Source organism: Alligator sinensis, unplaced genomic scaffold (assembly GCF_000455745.1).
Source record: "Alligator sinensis unplaced genomic scaffold, ASM45574v1 scaffold10_1, whole genome shotgun sequence".
Lineage (NCBI taxonomy): Eukaryota > Metazoa > Chordata > Crocodylia > Alligatoridae > Alligator > Alligator sinensis.
In genome coordinates, this window is record NW_005842169.1 from 1802241 (window position 1) to 1809055 (window position 6815).

The window sequence follows — 6815 nt, forward strand, 5'->3', positions numbered from 1 at the left end:
ATGCTGGCTTGCATCCATAGATGCTTCTCAAGCAAATCCCGGGACATCATTCTCCCCTTGTACTCGGCCTTGGTGAGTCCGCAGCTGCAGTACTGCATCCAGTTTTGGGCTCCACAATTCAAAAAGGATGTGGAGAAGCTTGAGAGAGTCCAGAGAAGAGCTACACACATGATCAGAGGTCAGGAAAACAGACCTTACGATGACAGACTGAGAGCCATGGGGCAATTTAGCCTGGAAAAGTGCAAGCTCAGGGGTGATCTGATGGCCACCTATAAGTTTATCAGGGGTGACCACCAGTATCTGGGGGAACATTTGTTCACCAGAGCACCCCAAGGGATGACGAGGTTGAATGGTTATAAACTACTGCAAGACCATTTCAGGCTGGACATAAGTAAGAATTTCTTTACTGTCTGAGCCCCCAAGGTCTGGAACAGCCTGCCATCAGAGGTGGTTCAAGCACTTACATTGAACACCTTCAAGAGTAAATTGGATGCTTATCTTGCTGGGATCCTATGCTGACTTCCTGCCCTTCAAGCAGGAGGCTGGACTCGATGATCTTCCAAGGTCCCTTCCAGCCCTAATGTCTATGAAATCTATGAAACAGCAACTGCACACCATAATGAATGCACACTGGACATCTATTAAAGACAAGGATACCCAATTACCATTGGGGCACATTTCTTACAAGAAAACCACTCTCTCTCCAATGTCTGAGTCCTGATTTTCAAAGGGAATTTACAATCCCAGTTGCTGCTTGGGTCAAAGAGGGAATCCCCCCTTCCCCTCCCCATCCTGCTTCTACATTTCAGGGTTTTGGGGGAGTTATTTGGGTTTTTTTAAGCCCTCCTCAGAAGCATAGAATGAAACCAAGGCTGGAGATTTTGACTAGGGTGTCAAATCAGCTATATTCCAACTGTACATATGTTTCCAGTTACAAACCTCAAGCCATTTGGAACTGACAATAGATGATCAGACTGCAGCCAACTCCTTTTTTTTTCCCCTCCCCCCCCCCTTTTTTTAAGAACCAACTTGTGTTAATCATTTTAGTCTCTTTGGTCTAATTTCAATTAAGGTCTAAAGGTTAAAGCTTAACTAACCCAATGAGCCATCCATCCCCTAGATAACATCTAGTGTAACTCTGTACTTCTCAATTAAATAATTGCATTGTGGGTCTCTTGGATGGAGTGAATTTATTGTTATAACATGACTCATACTGCAGAGTCTATTTAAAAGAAAAGTTATTAAATGAACAATTATGTTAGAAGAATCAGGTTTCTTCATCAAATCAAATATGCATTAATGCAGTGAATCCCACTTAACAACCAATGAATAGGGAGAAAAAATAAGCACAATGAATTCATATAGCTCATTTGGGGATGCAGGTTTCTTTTTCCCCCTGTGTCTTTGGGCTCAAACTGAGAGCTTCTGAAGTGAATACATCTTCATAAAGTCAGTGAAATTGATCTACTATATCAGTTTTGACTGAAACTTTTTAGGATTCTTCTAAACTTAAAACAGAGAAAAAACCTGCCAAAATTGCCAAAGTTCAGAGGTTTCAACCCAAACTCACCATTTACCTTAGAACCTACCAAAGCATGATTTATACTTGTTTAAGACTCAGCCTCAGCCTGAAGCACAAGACTGCTGAAAGAAAACGCAGTGAGCATGTTGATGAACATAGCCTGAATATCAGGTAGAGGTCATTAATCGTGTTAGTTAAGATGCAAATCTGCCCTGTCTTCTGTCTGACTTCCAAGTAAATCAGAAGCCTCAGCTCACTTCATCAGATGCATTTATTTAGTATATGTGGTTTCAGCATATTGTTTCAGCCATCTTAAGGTGATGTCAACACCAGTGTGAAGAGCTCTAAGGCCACCAGGTAGCATAGTAAGTGGACATGAGTCAACAATGTGGGACATGGTTAAAACTTGTCCACAAGGGCATTTGTTGTCATTGTTAAGGTCCCAAAGTGACACTGTCCAATTCAAAAATAGTTGAGAAGTGCCCAATAATGGCATGGCCAGTTAAATGTTGTTTAACTGTAGGGTCAGAGATAATAGAATTGATTGGTCCTTCACCAGATATGTGTGAGTGAATAATTAAGTGAGCTCAGACACCATTAGCCTATTCCAAGGGTTGTCAACTGGGGTATGTATACCTTTGGGGGTACTTGAACTGGTCCTAGGGTGTACACAGGGGTGGGCGGGGACAGAGCGCCACCACCTGCCAGGAGCAGGGCCGGGGTGGGGTGAGGGCAGCAGCGACACTCTGTGGGGTGCTGAAGCTTGCATATGATAGCCATTGCTGCTCAGTGAGGTTCCCTGCCCTGCAGAGGGATGCCACTGCCCTCATTCCACCCCAGTAAGCTTCCCTACCCCACCCCTGCTCCTGAGAGGTGGTAGCGCTCCATCCCTGCCTGCCTGTGTGCCATCCCCCACCTCCCCACTCAGTGTCTGTCTGTTGGGGGTACTTATACTAAAAAAGGTTGAAAACCCCTGGCCTATGCTATATATTTCTGATTTAGTTAGTCTGTAAGGTGCAAATCTATCCTGCCTTCTGCCTAAATATCAGGTACCATTGTGAACACTAGAGCTGTGCAAAACATCACCATTTCATTTTGACTCCCATTTTACCATTTCAAAGGGACAGTGTTTTGTTTTGATGTTTTGAAGCACTATTCTGTTTCATTTCATGTAAACCATGTCACTGTTTCAATATATTTCGATGTTTCGCCCATAGGCTATAATGAGGAATCACAAAAATGCCTATAACTTTGTCACTTCTTGTCTGATTTGAATGAAAACAGCATGTATGGTAGCCCCTTCTGAGGCCACAAAGACCATCAAGTTTCAAGGAGATAGGTGCAGGAATTTCTGGGAAACTGCACCTCAAGCTGATAACAAGCAAAACTCATGACGTGTGACTGTGTGGGTTAAGGCGCACCCTCACTGGTACTGGGGCCTCTACATGACATGGTAGTGTGCCCCAATGAGGGCTCCTCCTTCCCTACAGCCTCAGCCCAGTCCACCACTTTAAATAACCACAGGTAAGTAAGCAGCACAGTAGCACTAGCATGTCAGGCAGCCGAACTGTCACAGACCAGAGCTTTTCTTTCCTTTCCTGCAGGAGTTTCTTCTCCAGCAGTTGCCACAGAACATTCCCTGCCAGCTCCAGCCTGGGACTTAGATGTGCCCAGGGCCCTGCCTCCTTCCAGTCAGCTGAATGGGATAGGGGCTAGGGGTGTAGGTTGTAGCCATGTTGGTCTAAGGTAATGGTACTGGCAGACAAGGTTCTTTGGGTCAATCTGGTATCTTTTAGTGGACTAACTGAATAGTTGGAGAAATATATCTTTGCAAGGTTGATTGAAAAACCCTTCATCAGGCTGAGGAAGCACCTGCAGTTGGTGTGTGTGCTGTTCCTGGATGGAAGGAATAGTTAAGAAGTCAGAGACTGTCATGCATGCAGGCAAGAAAGCCAGTCAATAAAAATGAAAATGCAGGCATCATGGGGTGAAGGACAGGCTGGGGTGCGGTAGAGGAGGTGGATGGAGAAGGACAGGAGGGCAGGGTAAAGTGGAGAGGTACCTGGGGAGTCAGATGTCCAGCAGGTTGCAATGTGTCAGAATTCTAATGTCTATGTTGATTTCATGAGTTTCTGTACCTAGGAGGCTGATGAAATGCAGTTCATGGGCTCATTTGTGAAAAGTGGTTTGTACATCAAACAAGCACTGAACCTCACTAGCCTCATCACCAGAAGCCAACTTCCTACAGCCCAAAACACACCAAATGGATCCAGGCCATGCCATGACAAGACATGCAAAACCTGCCAACAATATCACCAGTATGGAAATATCTTTACAATACATATCTCCATCAGGAGATGGAAATTACACAGGAGACACCAAGCAACAACTGCACACCAGAATGAGTGCACACCACAAACTTATCAAAGACAAGAATACCCAACTACCTGTCTCCAATCTCTCAGGCCTGAGCCTCAAAGGGAATTTACAAACCACTTTACACAGACGAGCCTATGAACTGCACTTTATCAACCTCTTAGGTAGTAGGTACAGAAACTCATGGACTCAATATAGACATTGGAATTCTGACGCACTACAACCTGCTGGACATGTGACTCCCCAGGTACCTCTTCACTTTTACCTGCACTGCTATATCCCCCTTCCCTCCCCACCCCAGCCTGTCCCTCACCCCCGGACACTTCCATTTCCATTTTCACTGACTGGCTTTCTTGCCAGCACTGCATTCCAGGCCACCTGAACATGGGTTGATTAACATTGGAAGCACAGATTCCCCATCATGCAGCGCTCTCCTGCTTCTCTGGTCCCAGAATTCACTGCAGTCTCTGCTTCAGGCTTTCTGTTTTCCATCTCTCATGTAAATGAGACCTAGGGCAGTTGATTCACTCTTGTCACCCTTATCTGGTGAGGGTCTTAGGTGCGTCTCTCACTGCATCTTAATCAGTTTCATTTAGGTAGAGGAGGGGAGGGGGGTGAGTCCTTTGTGAGTCAGACAGACTGCATCCTGTACCAGGGTTCCCCAAGAATACAGAGCTGAGACGTAACAATTCCCCCCGTTGATGGGGTGCTTGCGTTGAGCTAGTATCCCCATCACATTCTTGCTCCATGGTACTGGTTCTGGCCTTCTATCCATTGCAATCGTCGCATCAGTCTCTGGATCCAGCAAACTAGTAGCATCAGACTAATTACTAGTATAATTTGAAAACTAATGATTACTACAATGGGGTGAAGCATGACATTTAAAAGACATGTTGCATTGGGGCTCCACCTGAACAAAACCTCCCACCAGGAGTGATGGCCTGCGTTTTTAACTGTAGCTGCTAGCTTAGAGATTTCCTGATTGTGGTGTTGAATCTAGAGTTTGCCATTCTCTCCCAAAGATTTGAGTCTTTGCAGTTCAGCTTGTAAGGAGGGATGAGTTAATAGTTCCTTAATGGTGATGAGACCCATTCCTAGTAAAATGGGGGACACCTCTTTGTAGAGCTCAGGGTAGGCATTCAAATGTTGTATGGTCCATATAGGTACAGTAAACTTAAGATCACAAGTAACAATAGTGGTTACATTACAGAAACAGCGATTAATATAAGGCACCATAGGTTGAATCCAATATCCATTAATTAATATAATATCCCATCTTGTTCTCATGCACACACATGCTTTACCCACATAAACAATAGCAGATTCCCTTTCTTGGATAACATCGAAGGAACAGTGAGACTTGTTTCCAGGTTGTGGAAAAAAAAACATTCATCATGCTCCTCCAATGCTTGGTCTTCACAGATGTAACCTAAACCTTCTTTTCTTCTGCACCCTTTTACATTTACTGTTTTCCATGCACTATCTTTCTGCCAGGCCCAAGTGTTATGATCCCTGGAGTACATTACTGAGCTATCATCAATTTGTAATCCCAGTGGGACTACTGGGTGGATTGTTCTAATTTCCTTGCCTGCCACAGTTATAAGGAATAACTGCAAGCTTTGCTGGTGGTGATTATATGAAGCATTAACTAATCTCCACCAGGGCTGGAGGGCTAATTCTGCCTCCGTTACATGGGGCCGAATTAGGTTGATTGCTTCCATGGGAATTTGTCCCATCATGGCTTGCCGAATCATTCCCATGATAACATTTTGGGTGAGAGCCTGAGCTTGCTCACACGCTAAAGCCAATGATACATTATTTTGGAAGGACTGTACACCAGACATCATTAACTTTTCATCCCCTTCTATGAGTTTTTCCCACCCAGGAAATACCTTACTTATTAACTGCTGTTCTTCGCTTAACATCTTTAAAGATGCAGTTAATGGAGTTCCCATTTTCCCCATATTTTCAGTGGCATATGACAGTTTATTAGCAAGAACTTCTATATTTGCAGCATCAATTAAGGAGACTCCTGCTCCTACCAGTGCAATTTAATAACTTATGATACAGGTTCCACTTGAGTCCATGATGGCTTACAGAACTGGTAGCAACGCTGTAGGGCCAGGGGGTTGCTTCCACTTTCATAGAATCCATGCATGTGGCACAGGCATTTTATTTCCTGGGCTCCAAATGGCAAACAGTTTCAGAGTTTCAGAGGCATCGCAGGTTCAGAATAGAGTCTGGACATCAGACTCCAGAGACCTATGCACAGCAATGCTTTGGTGCAGCTATGGAATGTCATCATTCGTGTTTGGAGACCTGTGAGGGGACAGAAAAGAGAAAAACAAACTCCCACACTCCCCCCGTATATACTGGGAGAAGCTGTGATCAACATTGCAGGGGAAAAGTGGAACATTAATCTACAAGAGGGTGACCATAACAAGTTGAGCACTTCTCTGGCCTTGTGTCTGAGTCCCAATTGCCATAATGACACGAAGAGGCATGGTCACTCCCCACACAGCAGAGGAAACTAGGGCTACCATACACCCTTTGCTGTGCCTATCCCTTGAGATACCATTCTTGGTTGTCTGTGGCGGTACAGATTCCTCTTGAGTCCACAGTGGCTTACAGAAGAATGGACTGGAGCCAGGGATAGCCTTCGTTCCATAACAAAACTGGAGTGGCTTCCCCGTGGCACTCTGTGTGCAATTGGCAAAACTTTGCCAGGGGCAGCCTGAGGCAAGGTTAGCAGCAAAAAACTGGTAGCGATGCTGTAGGGCCAGGGGGTTGCTTCTATTTCCATAGAATCCATGCATGTGGCACAGGCATTTTATTTCCTGGGCTCCAAATGGCAAACAGTTCCAGAGTTTCAGAGGCATCGCAGGTTCAGAATAGAGTCTGGACATCAGACTCCAGA